A 24,069-nucleotide genomic window follows, 5' to 3' on the forward strand; every position below is an offset into this window, starting at 1 on the left:
ACCCCCTAAGGCCAATCACACATGGACGCGGCGAAGCGCTAAACTGCCCGCTGCACATCTGCAGGGTGAACTCACTGGTAGCCCCTATCGCGGGGGCGGTCCAGCTGTGAAGGCCAGCCGAGTAGCTAGGGCTGATAGGGAAGGAATCCTCACCCCGATCCCAGAGTCTTTTCTTACTCATAGGTCGGGCTTCCAAGGCTCCCCATTGCACACATTGGCACTGGATAGGTGTTGGTCTGTTCTTGGCTCCCATGCTAGACTGTGTTTCTGTCCCTGGCTAACACTTGGGAGATCTGGGAGAGGGCTGCCATGTTCTGCCCTGCCTGTTTGCATTGAGGGTAAAGGCAAGTGAAAAAATTGGGTGTAGGCACAAGTACGAGACGTTATGTTTACCTCAACACGTTTCAGATGTTCATTCAGACACGTTTCAAGGCTGTGGCGCCCCTTCCTCAGGACTTTGCTGGGATACACTATGTATGAATGGGTGGTACAGTATGAGAGGTAGGATAGATGGATGGGAGGGATTACAAGTTATCGCATGGTGATTGCATAAGTAATAGCAAATAGAAATGTGCAAAAAGAGATGTGAAAGAAAAATAAGAGATAATAAAGAACAGATAACTTGATATGTAACTAATAGAGATGAGCGAGCGTACTCGGTTCGGGTGTTTTTGCACTTGAGCACCGCCTTTTCCGAGTAACTGACTACTCGAACGAAATGATACGGGGGGCGCCGCGTGGTGGAGCCGGGGGTAGCAGTGGGGAACAGGGGGAGCTCTCTCTCTCTCTCTCTCTCTCCCCCCCCCCCCCCCCCCCGCTCACCCCCGGCGCCCCCCGAATCTTTTCGTCCGAGTAGTCAGTTCCTCGAAAAAAAGCGGTGCTCGAGTGCAAAAACACCCGAACCGAGTACGCTCGCTCATCTCTAGTAACTAATTAGTGAAATAAGCGGTAAATACAATGCATGATGGCGATACATAGTATATCTGCATAAATACACGATGAATGGCTGATATACATATATACAATACAAACATACAATCCATCCTGCCGCTGTCTATTATACACGGCTAATTAGGAAAAACTAGAGTTTGCGAAAATCGAAACAAACTTGACGAGATATGGGAAAGGATATAAAATAAATATAAAAAAACTCAATGTTTTATTTCATAGAATTAAAATATATTCATATAAAAGTGGGAGGATGTGTATCATATTAAAAGCCTATTCTAACAGTTCCTTAACCCCTTAGGGACCAGGTGATTTTGCAGCACTTGGTCTTGGGCTTTTTTTTAAATCAAATCTTTCATTGCCAAAGATTGCGTGGTAGAGTACAGCGCAATAATATAATATTACAGGTCTGAGTAGGAGTATATGAAAGCTCCCTTCCAGCCTATGGGAGCAGCTGGCAAGGGGAGGGAAGGGTAGGGACTAGCTTTGCTAAGCTCCGGTCCCGCCCCTTTCCCTTGCTAGCAGTCAGCATGGGGCAGAGAGGGGAAGGTAGGGGGGAGGGAGTTTAGCAGAACTGAACTCTCTCCCCCTGGCCGATGGTATTCCGGGCTGCGGCGGTTAAAACAGGCCACACCCCGCTGTCTGAATGGGTGTTAAAATGGGAGATGCAGCTGTGACTTGGTCGCGGCTGCCTCCCGTTTAAGCAATTTTCGGCTGCGACTCGGGTGCCTGAAAATCACAGCACCCATGTAAAGAGCCCTGAGTGGCATGTCATGGCGCAGGCCGCCACGTGATGGGTTACCCTGCCTATACCTTAGATTATTGGGTGTTGTTGTAAACTCTGGATTAATGTTTTCTAGGGAAAGAATGAAGAGAAGGCAGCCCTGGCGAACACCAATACGTATGCCAAAAGAGGGGAAAAGATACTTTTTATTTGAAGTCTTGCAGGTGGGGATGAGGCGAGAGCTAAGATGAGATTCATACATTTCTGGGGAAATCTGAATGTGACTAGTGTTTGTTCTGCGTCGAGCCAGTCTATCCTGTCACATGTTTTTTCGTATTAGTGCTTAGTAAAGTTAGGGGAAAGTTGTGCTTTTTGGCATGCTCCATAGCATAGACGGTCCTCGGCTTTAATCCGCTGGAAAAAGAACACATCTGGAGCTCATTAGACAAATTTCACTTGGTTTATATTTGTGTCCCATGTGCAACAAAACCTGCCATGGGGGCAGAAAACGTACAGTGAAGTACGCCGATACCTGCGCAATTTTGCTTACACTCAGGTGAAGCTGGCCTAACTCATTTTTACTTTTTTTTTTTAAGTTCCCACGGTGGACTTGAACTTGTGATCGTTGGATCGCTCATAGAGTATAATGCAGTACCATAGTATTGCATTATATCGAACTCTGACAGGCAATCAGCCATTGCTGCCCATGGGGTCTTCATAAGGCGCCAGGCTGCCATGATAACCAAACGGTATCTCACAATGTCATCACAGGGGGGCCGTTTGGGACGCCCGACAGCCGATCAGTGTGTTTAAATCAACTGACAGCACCTCTGCCATTTCTGGAACTCCCGTAGAAGTCATGAGGACTTCTGTTCTTCTGAGTTACATGAATAAGGTAGCTCTCTCTACTATGCCGTTTGAGTAACTTCCATTGCTCTTCAATCCATGACCGCCAGTGTCGTTTGGAGTTGGGGGGTGGGAGGGGATTATGATCTCATCACACCCCTACATCCATCCCTGCAATGCCCAGGGTGAATATTTTTGGGGGATCACCCTTAAAAAATTAGGCCAATTCTGGCAAATTCAATGACGTGCTGATATTTGCTCAGGTAATTCCACAAACAGCCGACAATGCTCAATAATCAGTCTGAAGAGCTTAACCCTGCGCCCGCCGTTGGCTCTGACTTGGCAGCGCACTTCTGAGCCGATAATCAGATATTACACAATTATGGCAGATACCAATATCCTCAATGAGCCGATAAACATTACGGCCGTCCCGGCTCCTTCCTGTATATCTGCAGCCTGTTGTGGTAACGGCTTGCGGTCTGTGATTTATCACGTACGCGGTCCCGTTTGTTTAGGTTCAGAGTAAACAGTTTATGTTTGAGCAGCTATGGGACCGGCGTCCTCATGGGGAAAGATGCTGTAATAGTACAGGTTGCTCAACGACGCCCCCCAGGGAGGCTACAGACTGTTACAGCTTAACCCATTCCACTTCAGTGCCCTTGGATGACTGCAGTAGATACAAAGCAGACGGGTTGCGGCTTTAACCTACTTACATTAACCCCTTCTTTTATTTTTAATTTTTGAGGGTTTTTTGCCCTCTTTCAAAGAATCATAACTTCTATTTTTCCATTGATGTAGCTGTCGGAGGGCTTGTTTTTTTTCTAGACGAGTTGTATTTTTCGATGGCATTTTTTAATGTACCATATTGCTTATAACAGAAAAGGTACGGTGAAGTATATCGTCACTTGCGCAATTGCGCTTACTCTCAGGTGAAGCCGGTTTCATTTTTTTTAATTATCCACAGTGGACTTGAACTTGTGATCGTTGGATCGCTCATAGAGTATAATGCAGTACCATAGTATTGCATTATACAGAACTCTATAACCGGCAATCAGCCATCGCTGCGCTTGGGGCTTTCAGAAGGCGTGAGGCTGCCATGATAACCAAACGGCATCTCACAATTCCATCACAGGGAGAGGGGCCGTTTGGGACCCCCAACTGCCGATCAGTGTGTTAGAACCCGCTCTGTATTGGCTGAGTCAATAGCACCATCTTACATTCTGTATTGACAGACACGGGGCCTCATTTCTCAGAACTGTCTTTGTTGCCCCTAGCAACCAATCACAACGCAGCTTTCATTTGACCATAGCAGTTTCAGAAATGAAAGCTGGGCTCTGATTGGTTGCTAGGGGCAACATAGACAGATTATCAGTGCTTTTGTGAGACGATGGATAATCCTCGCTTGTAGGTAAGGAAGAAGCCAGGAGAAGAATTGCTGATAGTCTGTGGTGTCGTCTCTGCGGCGTCACCTCTGCGGCGTCACCTCTGCGGCGTCATGTCTCCGGCGTCATCTCTGCGGCATCATCTCGGTGAAGGGTCCAGGTCATCTGTACACAACAGAAGTAATGATGGATCAGTTCTGGTATCGCGATTGTGGACCTTAACCCCTTAGTGACCGCCCATACGCGTTTTCAGGTCCTGGGTGTCTGGGCTTTATTCTATAGGGACGTGAAAACAGCCCCGGGGTCAGAGAGTACGACAGCTTGGAGCTGTCACCGGGGGTCACAGTGTGCGGTCCCCAGTCATGTGATCGCATATAATAACCACTAGTGCTGCACTCGATAATATGGCTACTCACTCCACCGGGTGGGCAGTTGCCGCTCCCAGGATGGGGGTCATGATGGTGGTCTTCCAGGACGCTCGAATCCAGACACTATATGTAAGCTAGGCCGTAAGCCAAGAGCTGAGATGGAGGCCGACTCTGACTTGGAGCAACAAGTCTCCAGGGAATACCGAAGGAATGGAGACCGTCTTCCTTCCGGCAGCCTTGGTTTCCTTGCATCTAGGTAAGACAATAACAACAAAATGGCACAAAACGCCACTTTAGAAACCCAACCTCAGACAGGCCGTCCTGGCACCCACACAACCACCATTACATGTATACGTCACCTTCCTGGCAACATGAACACCAGGGGGCGATATAACATTAATGCTAACCCCCTTATTACATCATAACATATCTGAGCGAAACATAACGAACAGTATGACTGGTGGCACGCGTCCAGATGTGAATTCTGGAATTAGAGCATTCACATATCCGCTCACACGAGCGAATAGCGGCTGCGATTTCTGCGAGCGGAAATAAAATCACAGAAGAAGAAATGTGCCTGCCAGAAGCACCAGTACAGATATCAGTAAGATGTGTGCCCACCATGAGTACCTGTACTGGTGTCAGTAATAAGTGTGCCCACCATGAGCACCGCTACAGGTGTCAGTAAGAAGTATGTCCACTATCAGTACCTGTACAGGTGTCAGTAAGAAGTGTGCCCACCATTAGCACCGGTACAGATGTCAGTAAGAAGTGTGCCCACCATGAGCACCGGTACAGATGTCAGTAAGAAGTGTGCCCACCATGAGTACCTGTACTGGTGTCAGTAATAAGTGTGCCCACCATGAGCACCGCTACAGGTGTCAGTAAGAAGTATGCCCCCCATGAGTACCTGTACAGGTGTCAGTAAGAAGTGTGCCCACCATGATCACCGCTACAGGTGTCAGTAAGAAGTGTGCCCACCATGAGTACCTGTACAGGTGTCAGTAAGAAGTGTGCCCACCATGAGCACCGCTACAGGTGTCAGTAAGAAGTGTGCCCACTATGAGTACCTGTACAGGTGTCAGTAAAAACTGTGCCCACCATGTGCACCGCTACAGGTGTCTGTAAGAAGTGTGCCCACCATAAGCACCGCTACAGGTGTCAGTAAGAAGTGTGCCCACTATGAGTACCTGTACAGGTGACAGTAAGAAGTGTGCCCACCATGAGCACCGCTACAGGTGTCAGTAAGAAGTGTGCCCATTATTAGTACCTGTACAAGTGACAGTAAGAAGTGTGCCCACCATGAGCACCGCTACAGGTGTCAATAAGAAGTGTGCCCACTATGAGTACCTGTATAGGTGTCAGTAAAAAGTATGCCCACCATGAGTACCTGTACAGATTTTAGTAAGAAGTGTGCCCACGATGAGCACTGGTACAGGTGTCAGTAAGACGTATGCCCACCATGAGCACCGTTACAGGTGTCAGTAAGAAGTGTGCCCACCATGAGCACCACTACAGGTGTCAGTAAGAAGTATACCCACCATAAGTACCTGTACAGGTGTCAGTAAGAAGTGTGCCCACTATGAGTACCTGTACAGGTGTCAGTAAAAACTGTGCCCACCATGTGCACCGCTACAGGTGTCTGTAAGAAGTGTGCCCACCATAAGCACCGCTACAGGTGTCAGTAAGAAGTGTGCCCACTATGAGTACCTGTACAGGTGACAGTAAGAAGTGTGCCCACCATGAGCACCGCTACAGGTGTCAGTAAGAAGTGTGCCCACTATTAGTACCTGTACAAGTGACAGTAAGAAGTGTGCCCACCATGAGCACCGCTACAGGTGTCAATAAGAAGTGTGCCCACTATGAGTACCTGTATAGGTGTCAGTAAAAAGTATGCCCACCATGAGTACCTGTACAGATTTTAGTAAGAAGTGTGCCCACGATGAGCACTGGTACAGGTGTCAGTAAGACGTATGCCCACCATGAGCACCGTTACAGGTGTCAGTAAGAAGTGTGCCCACCATGAGCAGCGGTACATTCTTAGATCATTGCAGGCATTGAATTAATAAGTGTTGGGATGTCCTGTTGGAGGTCTTACCACGCCTGTGTGACTTGTACAGTCAGTTGTTGTACAGTTTGTAGTGGGTGGCTACGTTACATAATGCTTCTACCTGTAGGGTCCCAGACATCAGGGGACGGCTGTGCCAGTCCATGGTTGTGATAGCTTGCAAGGCGTTCTTGGGATGGCTGCATTATATGGATGGGCATTATCCCTTTGGATGATACCATTTTGGATGGTGGTCGTGACATGTATGACCACTCTGGCATTGTGTCATTGTGCCTTCTATAACCACCAAGTCCTTGTGTCATAACTGAGTGCCCCCCAAACTATGACTCCAGGAATTGGACCTCTGTGATGCCAATGGATACGTTGACAATTATCACTTTACCCGAGACAGAATCAGGACTCGTCACTAAACATAACTGTTCTCCATCCATGTGTCCAGTAGCGGTACACCAGGTTGGTCATTGCTGGCCGTGAAATTGGGTTAATGGAACATACTGCATGAGGGTCCGAGAATGTAACCGAGCTTCACGCAATTGGTTTTCATGGGGTGACTTTGACTCCAACCACTGCTCAGATCTGTGCTGCAGTCGCCTGTCCATCAGTAACTGCCTTCTGCACAGTTTGGTGGTGTTCACATGGAGTTGTCCATCTGCCTGGCGGTTCTGCGAGTACTGGGGCCTTCCTGTGCCCACTGAGTAACCCCTCTCTGTACTGCCCAACAGCCAGTCCTGTGGGAGATTTCATGATATGACGAACATGACAATCATCCCACTTCTCTCAAAGCCAGACATTTGGGTGTACGAAGCTCATAAGAAGGGGGCCCATGATTTCCATATTAGTACACGTACACGTCTGTGAAAAATTTTTGGAAGAAATGCTGCAAAGTAAAAAAAAATTTTTTAAAAAGATGGCTCTAAATTTATTCTGCAGCAGGACTACAACCCCAACATCCAGCCAACATCATTTCGCGGTAAATTGTGATTTTGCGCGATCGCGATTTTAACATTACAAGTCCCATAGACCCCTGCAGAAAGAAAAAAACGCTGCGAATTTCGCAGTGAAAAAAAAACTGTAGTGGGTAGTCACCCTAAAGAAGAACAGGGAGTCCTGGAAGTGATGATCTGGCCCTCACAGAGCCCGGATCTCATCATCATCCAGTCTGTCTGGGATTACATGAAGAGACAAAAGGATTTGAGCGAGCCGACATCCACTGAAGATCTGTGCTTAGTTCTCCAAGATGTCTGGGATAACCTCCCTGCCGAGTTCCTTCAACAACTGTGTGCAAGTGTACCTAGAAGAACTGGTGCTGTATGAAGGTAAAGGCCGGCCACACCGAATATTGATGTGATTTACATTTCTCTTTTGTTCAGTCACTTTGTATTTTGTTAATTGACAAAAATAAACTATTAACCCCTCTATGCTTGAAGACATTCTTAGTTTGCAGCATTTTTTCTGCACCTTTCCCAATCTTTTGCACAGTTCTTTACTTCATCTAATTTTTAATTATTCAACATCCTTCATATGGAGAGACTTTGATCCGCGTTTCATACATTTTCTACGACTCTGTCTGTGACACTATCAGCTTCCATCAGCGTACCTGCGAGACTATTGAAAGTCTGCTTCTACAATCCCGAAATAAAGGACATGATGATAAAGTCCATTCAAGGAATGCCAACGGGGAGAGCTATTACACACCAAAGGAGGGCACACAAGTATTAAAATATGTTGGTTGGTAATACTTGTATACAGGAGTAAAGGGAATCGTTCGCCTACTTTTAGGGCTCAGTCACACGGGCGCCGATCCGCCCGTGTTCCCGCACGATTAAGACCGCTGCACTGCAGGTACGGACGACTCTCCGCACTGCCGGAAGAAAGAACACATGGCCGGCAACGGTCGGTCATGCAGAGAGTTTGTCCGCACAATTGTGCAGGAACACGGGCAGATCGGCGCCCGTGTGACTGAGCCCTGTACCACATGAGCTGAAGTTGTTTTTTTTGCGCACATTTGCGCAGGAAAAGAACACATCTTGAACTCATTAAACTAATTGGCTATTTCAGTGGCTGAGAGCGCCGGTGTGTGTTTTGCGCATGCGCAATTGTGCACAACTTACATTAAAAAATGCTGTTCACATGCACATACACACAAACATGATGCAAATACGCATACGCTCGTCTGACACAGACCTAAGTTTAACACTTACAGCCCCGGACTCCTCGGTCGCCCATAAGTTCAGTCTCTTTTTTAAAACTTTTGACAAACTTTTGGGGAAATGATTGTCTACATGCACCTCTGCTATAAATACATAACTGCGTTTTAGAAAGGAGCAGACTTATCAGCGCGGCTCCTGTAGAAGTCGTCTCCCGGCTTTCTGATTTCTGATTGGTTTGTCTGTCTAGTTCTGTGCAGATAATATCTACTTCTGGCAACAGAAGGGTTAACGAACCTGTAAGACTTGATTGGAAGCCATTGTGACATAAGAGAAGAACCTGCTCTTCCACGTGGCGTGCGGCAGTGGCAACGGTTGCCGGGAAGCCATAGAAACTTCTTGCAAGAAATTCCTCTAGTTGTCAGGCCACCCGGACGGCCGGCACACTGCTGCATTGCCAGTTATTGGGAGGTTTCTAGAAGTATCTTCCTGGCATGCAGTATGTGGCGCCGGGTCAGGGATGTACACTAGACATGTGGATACTGGCATGGAATTCCACAGCTGCGGATTTGGCTGCGTCCTGCTGCGCTATTCCGCCCTGTGTGAAGGGTTCCCACTATGGCTTCACCTACCATGAGTCTTTAATACTGGGGTCTTCTTACGGGGGGGGGGGGGGCGTTGAGCCCTTTAGGCACTCAGTCTCAGGTTGAACATAACATTTATCACCGAGTGCGTGATAAACATTTTTACTGCGTATTGGGGACCTTTCTTTCACGCGGGACAGAATTACGCCGCAGGACGCCGCCAAATCCGCAACTGTTGAATTCCACGTAAAAATCTGCAGGTCTAACCGTAGATTTTGGGGTGTAATTTAGCGCTTGCGTTGCGTCGTGCGGACTATTTCATCTCATGTGAAATGTTCCTCATAACAACACACTTGTGGTTTAATAAAGAAGCCGTTCTGGGAAATGGTTCTCTCTTCCTTCTACGGAAAACCTCACAGTGGTGCTGGAGTAGATACTGTGCCGCCTGTGGTAACCGCTGAGGTCGCGGGGTGCTTGTAAAGGGGAGAAAACCGTCAATAAACTTGTAGCATAAAGTGATTAAATAAAGCATTGAGGCAGCTGAGGCGCATGATTATTAACAGTGTAGCGGTATTATTTATATACGTGAGATGTAGATGCCTTTTAGATTATGTATGGAGTTATTTGGTTACTGTATGTCGGTATTTATATGTGAGATGTAGATTGCTCATTAGTTATTTGGTTACTGTATGTCGGTATTATTTATATGTGAGAGGTAGATTGCTCATTAGATTAGTTATTTGGTTACTGGATGTCGGTATTATTTATATACGTAAGATGTAGATTGCTCATTAGATTAGTTATTTGGTTACTGTATGTCGGTATTATTTATATGTGAGATTTAGATTGCTCATTAGATTAGTTATTTGGTTACTGTATGTCGGTATTATTTATATGTGAGATGTAGATTGCTCATTAGTTATTTGGTTACTGTATGTCAGTATTATTTATATGTGAGATGTAGATTGCTCATTAGATTAGTTATTTGGTTACTGGATGTCGGTATTATTTATATACGTAAGATGTAGATTGCTCATTAGATTAGTTATTTGGTTACTGTATGTCGGTATTATTTATATGTGAGATTTAGATTGCTCATTAGATTAGTTATTTGGTTACTGTATGTCGGTATTTATATGTGAGATGTAGATTGCTCATTAGTTATTTGGTTACTGTATGTCGGTATTATTTATATGTGAGAGGTAGATTGCTCATTAGATTAGTTATTTGGTTACTGTATGTCAGTATTATTTATATGTGAGATGTAGATTGCTCATTAGATTAGTTATTTGGTTACTGTATGTCAGTATTATTTATATGTGAGATGTAGATTGCTCATTAGATTAGTTATTTGGTTACTGGATGTCGGTATTATTTATATGTGAGATGTAGATTGCTCATTAGATTAGTTATTTGGTTACTGGATGTCGGTATTATTTATATGTGAGATGTAGATTGCTCATTAGATTAGTTATTTGGTTACTGTATGTCGGTATTATTTATATGTGAGATGTAGATGCTCATTAGATTAGTTATTTGGTTACTGTATGTCGGTATTTATATGTGAGATGTAGATTGCTCATTAGATTAGTTATTTGGTTACTGTATGTCAGTATTATTTATATGTGAGATGTAGATTGCTCATTAGATTAGTTATTTGGTTACTGGATGTCGGTATTATTTATATACGTAAGATGTAGATTGCTCATTAGATTAGTTATTTGGTTACTGTATGTCGGTATTATTTATATGTGAGATGTAGATTGCTCATTAGTTATTTGGTTACTGTATGTCGGTATTATTTATATGTGAGATGTAGATTGCTCATTAGTTATTTGGTTACTGTATGTCAGTATTATTTATATGTGAGATGTAGATTGCTCATTAGATTAGTTATTTGGTTACTGGATGTCGGTATTATTTCAGTGCTGTATATTTGCATAGTACAATAAGGTGTAAGGCTGAAAAAAAGCCCCATGTCCATCCAGTTCAGCCTATTACCCCTCAATGTTGATCCAGAAGAAGGCAAAAAACTCCAATAAGGTAGAGGCCAATTTTCCTCATTTCAAGGGGGAGAGAGGATGCCTTCCCGACTCCAATCTGGCAATCAGAAAAATTGCCGACCCTTCAGTGATATAACATATAATATTGTATCACTCAAGAAAGGCATCCAGGCCCCTCTTGTACTGCATTAGTGAGTTCGCCATCACCACGTCCTCAGCAGAGAGTTCCATAGTCTCAATTATTTGGGTATTGTGCGGCACTATAGGGTAAATTAATGTGTTGTATCATGTGGCAGCACTATATAGCATTGTAAGACTTCATTCATTCGACCGTATTTGCGCTCTGTATTACACACGTAATTGCCCATTAAGGCCAATTGGATTGCATAAAGGCAGGAGAAAAGAATGTGGCCTTCTTTCTTTTCTCTTTTTTAGCGTGTTTGAATACTGCAATGAATATGTGCGCAAATAATATCAATATGCAGTGAATATGTGCGCAAATAATATCAATATGCAGTCAATTCGCGCATATTGAAAATACTGTATATTTCACGGACCGAAGCTGCATGTGCCCGTGTGAATGAGCCCTTATTTAGGCAACTGTATGGAACAGTTTGGCATTATTTGAGCACCCTGTTAGCGGTTTACATGGAACGCCGGTCGTGTTCACTTGGTTTTTCGAGCGATTATTTAGACAGTGGTCGTCCGCCGTAAAGTCGGTCTTGGGGAATGTACAGTATTTTGTATTTGCAGCATTCATCACATGGCCTAAAGATATTTTTCATTCTAGTTAATGGCAGAGATTTCTTATCGTAGGCTAGAACTCTGCATTCCTGCACTGTTAGCAGAACAAACACACCGCACCCCGTATCTGCCCATCATCATCACCTGCCACCATGATAATATGTGGAGTGCAAACTGCAAAGCTTCATCAGCTGTGCAATGAAATGTTAAGCAACGTTCAATTCTAGAAATTCTAGTAATAATGCCCCCACATATGCCCCTCAGTAATAGTGCCCCCACTCAGTAATGATGCCCTCATGTGTGTCCCTCAGTAATAGTGCCCCCACTCAGTAATGATGCCCCCACATGTGCCCCTCAGTTATAGTGCCCCCACTCAGTAATAATGCCCCCACATGTGCCCCTCAGTTATAGTGCCCGCACATGTGCCCCTCAGTTATAGTGCCCCCACTCAGTAATAATGCCCCCACATGTGCCCCTCAGTAATAGTACCACCACTCAGTGATGATGCCCCCACATGTGCCCCCACTCAGTAATGATGCCCCCACATGTGCCTCTCAGTTATAATGCCCCCACATGTGCCCCTCAGTAATAGTGCCCCACTCAGTAATGATGCCCTCACATGTGCCTCTCAGTTATAGTGCCCCCACATGTGCCCCTCAGTAATAGTGCCCCCACTCAGTAATGATGCCCCCACATGTGTCCCTCAGTAATAGTGCCCCCACTCAGTAATGATGCCCCCACATGTGTCCCTCAGTAATAGTGTCCCCACTCAGTAATAATGCCCTCACATGTGTCCCTCAGTAATAGTGCCCCCACTCAGTAATAATGCCTCCACATGTGCCCCTTAGTAATAGTGCCCCCACTCAGTAATAATGCCCCCATATGTGTCCCACAGTAATAGTGCCCCCACATGTGTCCCTCAGTAATCGTGCCACCACTCAGTAATGATGCCCCCATATGTGTCCCACAGTAATAGTGCCCCCACATGTGTCCCTCAGTAATCGTGCCCCCACTCAGTAATGATGCCCCCACATGTGCCCCTCAGTGATAGTGCCCCCACATGTGCCCCTCAGTAATAGCGCCCCCACTCAGTAATAATGCCCTAACATGTGTCCCTCAGTAATAGTGCCCCCACTCAGTAATGATGCCCCCACATGTGTCCCTCAGTAATAGTGTCCCCACTCAGTAATAATGCCCTCACATGTGTCCCTCAGTAATCGTGCCACCACTCAGTAATGATGCCCCCATATGTGTCCCACAGTAATAGTGCCCCCACATGTGTCCCTCAGTAATCGTGCCACCACTCAGTAATGATGCCCCCACATGTGTCCCTCAGTCATAGTGCCCCCACATGAGCCCCTCCGTAATAGTGCCCCCACTCACTAATAATACCCTCACATGTGCCCCTCAGTAATAGTGCCCCGACTCAGTAATAATGCCCCCACATGTGTCCCTCAGTAATAATGCCCCCACATGTGTCCCTCAGTAATAGTGCCCCCACATGAGCCCCTCCGTAATAGTGCCCCCAATCACTAATAATACCCCCACATGTGCCCCTCAGTAATAGTGTCCCCACTCAGTAATAATGCCCTCACATGTGTCCCTCAGTAATCGTGCCACCACTCAGTAATGATGCCCCCATATGTGTCCCACAGTAATAGTGCCCCCACATGTGTCCCTCAGTAATCGTGCCACCACTCAGTAATGATGCCCCCACATGTGTCCCTCAGTAATAGTGCCCCCACATGAGCCCCTCCGTAATAGTGCCCCCACTCACTAATAATACCCTCACATGTGCCCCTCAGTAATAGTGTCCCCACTCAGTAATAATGCCCTCACATGTGTCCCTCAGTAATAGTGCCCCCACTCAGTAATGATGCCCCCACATGTGCCCCTCAGTTATAGTGCCCCCACTCAGTAATAATGCCCCCACATGTGCCCCTCAGTTATAGTGCCCGCACATGTGCCCCTCAGTTATAGTGCCCCCACTCAGTAATAATGCCCCCACATGTGCCCCTCAGTAATAGTACCACCACTCAGTGATGATGCCCCCACATGTGCCCCCACTCAGTAATGATGCCCCCACATGTGCCTCTCAGTTATAATGCCCCCACATGTGCCCCTCAGTAATAGTGCCCCACTCAGTAATGATGCCCTCACATGTGCCTCTCAGTTATAGTGCCCCCACATGTGCCCCTCAGTAATAGTGCCCCCACTCAGTAATGATGCCCCCACATGTGTCCCTCAGTAATAGTGCCCCCACTCAGTAATGATGCCCCCACATGTGTCCCTCAGTAATAGTGTCCCCACTCAGTAATAATGCCCTCACATGTGTCCCTCAGTAATAGTGCCCCCACTCAGTAATAATGCCTCCACATGTGCCCCTTAGTAATAGTGCCCCCACTCAGTAATAATGCCCCCATATGTGTCCCACAGTAATAGTGCCCCCACATGTGTCCCTCAGTAATCGTGCCACCACTCAGTAATGATGCCCCCATATGTGTCCCACAGTAATAGTGCCCCCACATGTGTCCCTCAGTAATCGTGCCCCCACTCAGTAATGATGCCCCCACATGTGCCCCTCAGTGATAGTGCCCCCACATGTGCCCCTCAGTAATAGCGCCCCCACTCAGTAATAATGCCCTAACATGTGTCCCTCAGTAATAGTGCCCCCACTCAGTAATGATGCCCCCACATGTGTCCCTCAGTAATAGTGTCCCCACTCAGTAATAATGCCCTCACATGTGTCCCTCAGTAATCGTGCCACCACTCAGTAATGATGCCCCCATATGTGTCCCACAGTAATAGTGCCCCCACATGTGTCCCTCAGTAATCGTGCCACCACTCAGTAATGATGCCCCCACATGTGTCCCTCAGTCATAGTGCCCCCACATGAGCCCCTCCGTAATAGTGCCCCCACTCACTAATAATACCCTCACATGTGCCCCTCAGTAATAGTGCCCCGACTCAGTAATAATGCCCCCACATGTGTCCCTCAGTAATAATGCCCCCACATGTGTCCCTCAGTAATAGTGCCCCCACATGAGCCCCTCCGTAATAGTGCCCCCAATCACTAATAATACCCCCACATGTGCCCCTCAGTAATAGTGTCCCCACTCAGTAATAATGCCCTCACATGTGTCCCTCAGTAATCGTGCCACCACTCAGTAATGATGCCCCCATATGTGTCCCACAGTAATAGTGCCCCCACATGTGTCCCTCAGTAATCGTGCCACCACTCAGTAATGATGCCCCCACATGTGTCCCTCAGTAATAGTGCCCCCACATGAGCCCCTCCGTAATAGTGCCCCCACTCACTAATAATACCCTCACATGTGCCCCTCAGTAATAGTGTCCCCACTCAGTAATAATGCCCTCACATGTGTCCCTCAGTAATCGTGCCACCACTCAGTAATGATGCCCCCATATGTGTCCCACAGTAATAGTGCCCCCACATGTGTCCCTCAGTAATCGTGCCACCACTCAGTAATGATGCCCCCACATGTGTCCCTCAGTAATAGTGCCCCCACATGAGCCCCTCCGTAATAGTGCCCCCACTCACTAATAATACCCTCACATGTGCCCCTCAGTAATAGTGCCCCGACTCAGTAATAATGCCCCCACATGTGTCCCTCAGTAATAATGCCCCCACATGTGTCCCTCAGTAATAGTGCCCCCACATGAGCCCCTCCGTAATAGTGCCCCCACTCACTAATAATACCCCCACATGTGCCCCTCAGTAATAGTGCCCCCACTCAGTAATAATACCCCCACATATGCCCTTCAGTAATAGTGCCCCGACAGTAATAATGCCCGCACGTGCCTCTCAGTAATAGTGCCCCCGCTCAGTAATAATGCCCCCACATGTGCCCTTGGTAATAGTACCCTGCATGTGCCCCTCTGTAATAATACGCCGCATATGTCTCTCAGTCATAGTGCCCCCACATGTGCCCCTTAGTAATAGTACCCTGCATGCATCCCTAAGTAATAATGCCCCCAAATGTGTCCCTCATTAATAGTGCCCCCACTATGACAAATAGTGTTGCTACTGTCCTCTGCTCCCGCCCAAGTAGTTGGATCGCTGTGGCCAATCTCTGGCTTCATTTGCTGAGGGAAGTGATTGGTCACTGTGATCACGTGATCCCACTACCAGAAGTGAGCGGGAGAACCTAAGTAGCAGTGTAAATCATCACAGAATTTTGACAAATTTCCACAATGACCATGTGCACCAACTGGGGTTCAATAGCCGAACAAGACAACACTGGACCTTGGACACATGGCAGAAGGTTGACTGGAGTGATAAGTTGAATTCAATGAATAGCTGAGCGCTGCCTGTGATTAGCTGAGCGCTCAGTCAATCAGACGCAGCCCTTTTAGGAGGTGGGGATTTTAAATCCCTGGCTGCTGAAAAGCTTCAGACAGGTGAGTATATATATTTTTTTATTTTTTACTACAGCTAGGGGTGATTTTCAGGGAAGGTCTTATATTTAAAGCCCTTCCCCGAAAATCACTGCAGGGGTTATTGGCAGCCTATTGAAATCAATGGGAGAGCTTGTGATCCGGAACAGAATAATGGCTTTTCCATTCATTTCAATGGGAAAAACGAGTGTTTAGAGTTAAAGGAGATGTCCCGAGGCAGCAAGTGGGTCTATACACTTCTGTATGGCCATAATAATGCACTTTGTAATATACATTGTGCATTAATTATGAGCCATACAGAAGTTATAAAAAGTTTTATACTTACCTGCTCCGTTGCTGGCGTCCTCGTCTCCATGGTGCCGACTAATTTTCGCCCTCCGATGGCCAAATTAGCCGCGCTTGCGCAGTCCGGGTCTTCTCCTCTTCTCTATGGGGCTCCGTGTAGCTCCGTGTAGCTCCGCCCCGTCACGTGCCGATTCCAGCCAATCAGGAGGCTGGAATCGGCAATGGACCGCACAGAAGCCCTGCGGTCCATGAAGACAGAGGATCCCGGCGGCCATCTTCAGCAGGTGAGTATGAAGACGCCGGACCGCCGGGATTCAGGTAAGCGCTGTGCGGGTGGTTTTTTTAACCCCTGCATCGGGGTTGTCTCGCGCCGAACGGGGGGGGGGTTTAAAAAAAAAAAAACCCGTTTCGGCGCGGGACATCTCCTTTAAGAGCTTCGTCACGGAACGAATTAAACTCTTAACCCAAGGCACCACTGTATTTGCATTTAGTGTCCATAGGGCAGAATGGTATAATGTTATACCCTTATTATTAACTAAGAGCACTTCTCGTACCCTCCCTCTTTTATTTGCAGCCAATGACATGTTTAATTAAGTGACCCCTGTGCCATTACTGCTGAAAGTCAGAGCTATAGGAAACTCCCCGATGGGTTACATGAGACCTTAGCGAGGGGACAGACCGTGGAACCTGTTATATCCTACTGTCAGATGGTGTCTTGTTGCATCAATAAGGTATAAGGTGGCCGAGGACTTTAGAGGGGGGAGGGGCAGATGTCTAGGGTGACACAACAAAACAGCCTCGCTTACGGTGAGTCACGGATAACCACAACCGAGCTGCGATGTCAATGGGGGTAAAAGTTGCACAAGACCTTGTGACCATTGCGAAAAGTATTATAGCATTAGCACTGGCCTGTGTCTAGTGTTACCCCCAGAGCTCAGGGAAAGGTGTTCACTGTGCCCCCTCAGTGGGAGGTACCTACTGCGCCCTCCTCAGGGAGAGGTGTCTACTGTGCCCTCCTCAGAGAGAGGTGTCTACTGAGTCCTCCTCAGAGAGAGGTGTCTACTGCGCCCTCTTCAGGGAGAGGTGTCTACTGCGCCCTCCTCAAGGAGAGGTGCCTACTGCGCCCTCCTCAGGGAGAGGTGCCTACTGCGCCCTCCTCAGGGAGAGGTGCCTACTGCGCCCTCCTCAAGGAGAGGTGTCTACTGCGCCCTCCTCAGGGAGAGGTGTCTACTGCGGCCTCCTCAGGCAGAGGTGTCTACTGCGCCCTCCTCAGGGAGAGGTGTCTACTGCGGCCTCCTCAGGCAGAGGTGTCTACTGCGCCCTCCTCAGGGAGAGGTGTCTACTGCGGCCTCCTCAGGCAGAGGTGTCTACTGCGCCCTCCTCAGGGAGAGGTGCCTACTGTGCCCTCCTCAAGCAGAGGTGTCTACTGCGGCCTCCTCAGGGAGAGGTGTCTACTGCGGCCTCCTCAGGCAGAGGTGTCTACTGCGCCCTCCTCAGGGAGAGGTGTCTACTGCGGCCTCCTCAGGCAGAGGTGTCTACTGCGGCCTCCTTAGGTGTCCACCACCTGGCTCACTATGCACATTGCAATTCCTCAAGAGCCAGAAGCACTCTGACTTTTAGAGGAATATGCACTGCCCCCAATAGGGTGTAAATATAGGGGATGGTCCTAATTGGACAGGAGGTGGTTTACAATGTAACCATATACACTGAATGGCCACTATGTTGAAACCCCCCATCTAATAATGCATTGGACCCCCTTTGGCCTTCAGAACCGCAGCAGTTCAGCCTGGCGTGCTTCCACTAAGTGATGATATCGTTCTGCAGGAATATTGGCCAGCTGATGTTTCTCCGATGCTCAGTGATACAATTTTTGAGCTATTTTGCCCGCTGGAGTTTCGTCTTTCTGTTTCCCTTCTACAAAGTGGCAATAAAGCTGACCATCTGCTGTTATAGCCCATCCGTGGTAAAGAACGCCAAGTTGTACGTTCAGACATGTTAGTGGGAAACAAATGTTGTATTCCGCTGCTTTTGACTATGTAGTGCCTGTTCAGCAGAACGGTTCCTGACATCCTCCTCCGACCCCTTTTGGGTGACGAGTTATTTACATTGACAGGATCCCCTTTCACTGGCTGTTTTTCTTGATCACGCTATTCTCTGTATACCCTCCACACCGCTGCACGAGAAAACCCCCCGCGGTTGGCAGTGACATCCTGACCCCGGCTAGTCCAGCACCGATGACTCGGCCTCGTTGGAAGTCACTCAGATCACTGGATACTCCCATCTAATGTGGATTTACACTAAAAAAGGGCCGGCTCTGTAATAAAAGGGCCAATCAGAGTATACCAAGGTCATTCTTATAAGCAGTGACGCTTCCCCTTTAAATATGCAGTAACTGCGGAGTATTAGCGCCTCACTTAGAGTGTTTGGCTGTTTATATCATTCATTTCCTCTATTATAAAGCCCTTTTCAGGAATGCATTAGTCACGCCCGCGGGCGCTGCTGACATAACACCATCAGTGTCTGCAGGAGTGGCAGAGCTGCTTGTGTTTCTAGGAAAGCTGGGTGGCGCCGATCCTGCAGCCGACGCAGTTCCACGACTTCTGTCATGTAGTTGTCGCGTAAAGCTGGACTACAACTAGTAAGCGCTCATTAAAATCTGTAGCACTTTCACAGTTTTTTTGTGCGTTTTTGGTCCTACTTGTGATTTTTTTGTGACTCACCGCCTTTTTAATGTGTGGGGAAAAAAAAAAACACAACAAGCACCAATAGAGGTTTCCTGGCTTCGTACGCAAAAAAGCTGTGAATTCGCAATTATCATGGCTTATTCACGCAGGCGTATTTTAACTCCGTATTGCGCAACTATTTTTTACGTGCATGATACGGACAGCATTGAACCGTGGATTGCAAAGGGTTCATTACTGTCACACGTGAAAAAAAAAAGACGCGGCATGCTCTATTTTTGTGCGCATTTGTGCACCAAAGTTCCCTATAAAACTCAATACCCGCGCAATTCCACAAGAGAAAGAACGCATCTGCAAAAATACGCCCATGTGAATTATCCCTAAGATCGCTTTCACGCGGCCGCGACAATCTTACAGGAACATGGTCGTATACAAGAGCCATTTTATTCAACGTTTTTTCCCCCGCATCGCGGCACGTCCTATTTTTGGGGGTTCCCTCGGAACACCCCACCTGCTCAATGGGACTGGCAAAAGCCTCACACGGCAGATGAGGCGCACGCAAGGTTTCTCATTGAAAGCAATGGAAAATACTTGCCGATACTCCGGCGCGGCTGAAGCCTCATATCCGCGGGAACATCGCACGTTGGCGAGCGCGAAATCGGGCTGAGTTTTACGGTCCTCTATGGCTTTCGCCCGTGTGACATTAGCCTTATGAGCAGTTCTCCATTCCGGGTCCTATAGGTGGTGGATATGTATGGGGGATCCTCGCACCCCACTCGTTAGGTATGGACAGAAGTGAAGCAGTGTCACTATTGAGCAATCGCTTACCGGCAATCGCTTTACGTAAATGACAGACAGCGCTCTATATCCCTTCCGGAGATGATGACTCCAGGCTGACCCGCCATTCGCATTTGTTGCTATATCTGGAGCTCCTCAGGATATCCACTCCACCCGATCTCGGCGGCCTTCAGAAGTAGCGCTTCGGTATTTCCTGCATGAACCTGTGTGACGGCTTAAAGGGGCAGAGAGGCTGAAATCTACCTGCGCTCCATTTACTGCACAGGTGACAATGGTATTGTTCCCTGTTATCAGCTATTTCTAGCTGGAGAAAGGCTTCAGGTAGATGGGTGCAAAGGGGAACTGCTGCTGCGTAGCGAATGGCAACGTTGCTGCATTACCCTTATATATATACGTAAGCGTTCAGGCAGCGTTACACGGGACAACACAGAGGGCTCAACGAGAAATCGCTCAGCAGTCGCTTCGTTTCAGCTGACTGAAAGGAAGCGACTAGTTAGCGACTTCTCGTTCATTATAAGGGCGCCCACCCACTGGCGATTTTTTTTTCCCTGCGAAATTCGCAGCATTTTTTTCTCTGCAGGGGTCTATGGGACTTGTAATGTTAAAATCGCGATCGCGCAAAATCGCGATTTACCGCGAATCGCGATTTTGCGCGATCGCGATTTTAACATTACAAGTCCCATAGACCCCTGCAGAGAAAAAAATGCTGCGAATTTCGCAGGGGAAAAAAACGCCAGTGGGTGGGCGCCCTAAGGGTGTGACGCGCCCAGAGCTCGCATTGTAGTAGTCCATATTGTTTTACGACTTTTGGCGCTGGTAAGGGCACTAAAATTGAATGAGGTATTTGGGGATATTTGCGCATGAACGAGGTTGTGTCTGCGCACAGTACTATAGTTTTTGTGCACGTAAGGCCAGTTCACACGCGTGTGCGGCAATCCGTCCCGTGGAAGAAATCTGCAGAAAAACTTAGGCTGCTGTCACATCTGCATCGGGGATTCCATTTTCCTGCTACATTCAGGGAGCAGGAAAGGGGAATCCCTGGTTGAACGGATCTGTCTTATGATGGACCCCACAGACCCCATTGACTATAATGGAGTCTGGTTTTAGCTCAGCTGCCCGGCATTAGACCGGTGCTCTCTGAATTTCCTATTTTTGGGCAATTTTGTCCATTATTCTCTATGATAGCAAAAAAAAATGGCATCACATGTAAATGACACCGCTGGAATCAGCATGTCCGTCACTATGATGTGCTGCCCTCAGTGAGGACAGCATGAACTACCAGACAGGTTCCCTTTAACAAGATGAATCACTTTCAAACGTGTGCTTACTTTAAGCAGGGGTGGGGCAGGGAAAAGGTGGGTGGAGTTACATCATGCTGGAAAGATACATTTAAGCAGAGCTGTGACTGAAAAACAATGTGTGAAATTCTATCCTGTGATGTGAGGGTGAGACCGAGAAAGAAATCACTGGAGTTACAACAGATAAATGTAAGCGGGGGCGGAACTCTAGAAAAAAGTGGGCACAAGCCAAGCATCAAAGGGGGTGGAGCTCTTCCGTAGCAATTTACAGCTTAGTTCATAGAGAAGGGGGGCAAGAGGATTTTGGGGAGCCTCATCTATGTTATCTGGGTTGCAGGTTTGAAAAAGGCAGAGAAAAAAAAGCAGGATTCTGTTATTCTCAATTCTGCATCAGAGTCCTGTGGATTTTGGGTCTGAATCTTCCGCAGGAGACACGATCAGCCAGGGGTGTAACTATAGAGGGTGCAGGGGATGCCGTTGCACCCGGGCCCAGGAGCCTTAGGGGGCCCATAAGGCCTCTCTTCTCCATATAGGTAGCCCAGTACTATGAGTAAAGCATTATAGTTGGGGGCCCTGTTACAGGTTTTGCATTGGGGCCCAGAAGCTTCAAGCTATGTCTCTGTGCAGCATGGTTTAGGTATGGGTACGGGTACAGATACAGATAGAGGGGGGGCCCCAGCTCGCATTTTGCATCAGGGCCCTTGAGCCTTTAGTTACGCCCCTGCGATCAGCAATGCTGCTGCTGAATACCCCGTCCTGTGTGGAAGACCCCTAATACTCCTCATGGCTACACTGTAAGTATTTGCGCCGTGTATTCGACACGTAAAACGCAGTGAATGGAACCCGTTGATTTTGATGGCGCGCAAAAATACGCAGAATGTCCTATTTTGCTGTGTCTGCCGCACCACAATAGGTCGTTGAAGTGAACGGGCCGCTGCGAATCCGCAGGAAGCCTGTATATTCACTTCGTGTTTGCGCAGAGAATCAATGGGCCCTTCTACGTACTTTTTTGTGTGCGCAAATACGCAGTGTACTTGTGCGCGCAAGAACCCGCAGGAGCGAGGGAAATATGCAGGCAAATGCCATTTTTGAACGCCCAAAATTAACGTTTTTACGCGACTGAAATTCATATACGCCCGTGTGAATGAGCCCTAAATGTGAGGATTTCAGCCGGAAGGAGTAGGAAAGGGCCGGCTACAAGCCATTTCCCCAGCTGCAGACATGTACGGGCTTCAACAGACGAACGGAGCGTATTTGCGCATGAACAAGGGTTGTCCACAGGGCCGCACTCTTACCCTACGTTTTTCTAACCTGCCTTAAACTTCTATAGCAGCTTTCTACGTGTTTTGGGACAAATGTGTGAGGGGGACAAGTGACAGATTTACATAGTGTGTCATTCACCCACACCCAGGACCTACCTGGTTACCGCTCAGGTGCTGACAAGGACAGGAGGGTGTAGCTGCCACACAAGACTCGACCCTTGCTGGGCGACTTCCTGATAAGTAGGTTTACGCTACTAGTATATAGCAGAGCTCCCTGAGGAAAGACGAGGAGGGAGAAGACCTATCCAAAAAGGTAGGATGATCTGTACATATTAGATATAGATGTATTCATTCAGATGTAGCAGAGCTGAGTGTGTCATCTCATTCCTGATCACTCTCAGGTGAATGCAGTGATCCTACTCGCAGTCCTATGTAAATCCATAAATAGAGCTTTGTGATATAACCATGGCAAACTCAGCTCTGCTACACCCATGCAGTAAAGAAGAAGACAGGGAAGACCTTTCTGAAATGTGAAAGATGCTCTCTCTCTGTACACATCTGCAGATGTAGCAGAGCTCATTGAACTCCTTAGATATGCATTATTATGTGATGCCTCTATGTTAATATGTAGGAAATATGAGGAAGGGGACTTCAGAGAAGAGTAACCTGGACAGGCAGATGTAGCAGAGCTCAGTTGGTCATGTAACTGATGATGACTCTCTACAGTAGTTAAGATAATGCAGAGAGATTAATTGCAGATTTATGTAAAACCACAGATAGAACATTGTGATATCACAACAACAAGGCGTATCTACATACTTATCTATACAGACAACACCAACTGCCCTATAGTCCAAGATGGGAATGAGAAACATATTCTCTCTTTTCTCTCCTCTATCTTCTCTCTACCCTCTCTTCTTGTTCTGCACTCTCTCTTCTCTCCCCTTTTTTTCTCTCCCCATCCTTACTCTTATCTCTGCTCTCTCTTTTCTCCCTTCTCTCTCTTCTCCCCCCTCTCTCTCTTCTCTATGTCTTCTCTCCTGTCTCTTCTTTCCTTGCTCTCCTTTCATTTTCCCTCTATTCTCTCCCCCTTCCTCCTCTCTTCTCTCTACTCTATCTCCTTTCTCTCTCTTCCTCCTCTCTTCTGTCTCTACACTCTCTACCTTCTCTCTCTCTCTCTCTCTTCCTCCTCTCTTCTGTCTCTACACTCTCTACCTTCTCTCTCTCTCTCTCTTCCTCCTCTCTTCAGTCTCTACACTCTCTACCTTCTCTCTCTCTCTCTTCCTCCTCTCTTCTGTCTCTAAACTCTCTACCTTCTCTCTCTCTTCCTCCTCTCTTCTGTCTCTACCTTCTCTCTCCCCCCTCTCTCTCTCTTTCCCTCTCTCTCTCTCCCTACACGCTTTACCTTCTCTCTCTCTCTCTCTCTTCCTCCTCTCTTCTGTCTCTACCCCCTCTCCCCCCCTCTTCTCTATCCCTCCCCCCTCTCCCTCCCCCTCCCCCCTCTCTCTCTCC

The 24,069-nt window shown here is 47.5% G+C and overlaps 1 protein-coding gene and 1 long non-coding RNA gene across 5 annotated transcripts in view; one reads left to right on the top strand and one right to left on the bottom strand.

Annotated features, from left to right (window-relative positions):
* PAQR8 (progestin and adipoQ receptor family member 8) overlaps positions 1–24,069 on the top strand; it is a 66,214-nt gene that overhangs the window by 35,017 nt on the left and 7,128 nt on the right. The window contains exon 1 of one of the 3 annotated variants that reach the window (XM_066595205.1): positions 16,816–16,836. The exons of 1 other annotated variant lie outside the window; for it this stretch is intronic. The gene's annotated coding sequence lies outside the window, so the exon portion shown is untranslated. Of the gene's footprint in view, positions 1–16,815; positions 16,837–22,714; positions 22,871–24,069 lie in introns of those variants that run through there. One more of the 3 variants, XM_066595213.1, reaches the window with a different exon arrangement.
* LOC136620452 (uncharacterized) lies at positions 1,188–23,400 on the bottom strand. Of its 2 annotated transcripts, none has more exons than XR_010791147.1 (3): positions 23,377–23,400; positions 4,317–4,520; positions 1,188–4,065 (listed from the first exon to the last, which is right to left on the bottom strand). It is a non-coding gene; the product is annotated as an uncharacterized lncRNA (long non-coding RNA). The 2 variants fall into 2 exon arrangements; XR_010791145.1 differs by lacking the exon at positions 23,377–23,400 and adding an exon at positions 20,028–20,149.

Source organism: Eleutherodactylus coqui, chromosome 1 (genome assembly GCF_035609145.1).
Source record: "Eleutherodactylus coqui strain aEleCoq1 chromosome 1, aEleCoq1.hap1, whole genome shotgun sequence".
NCBI classification, from domain to species: Eukaryota; Metazoa; Chordata; class Amphibia; order Anura; family Eleutherodactylidae; genus Eleutherodactylus; species Eleutherodactylus coqui.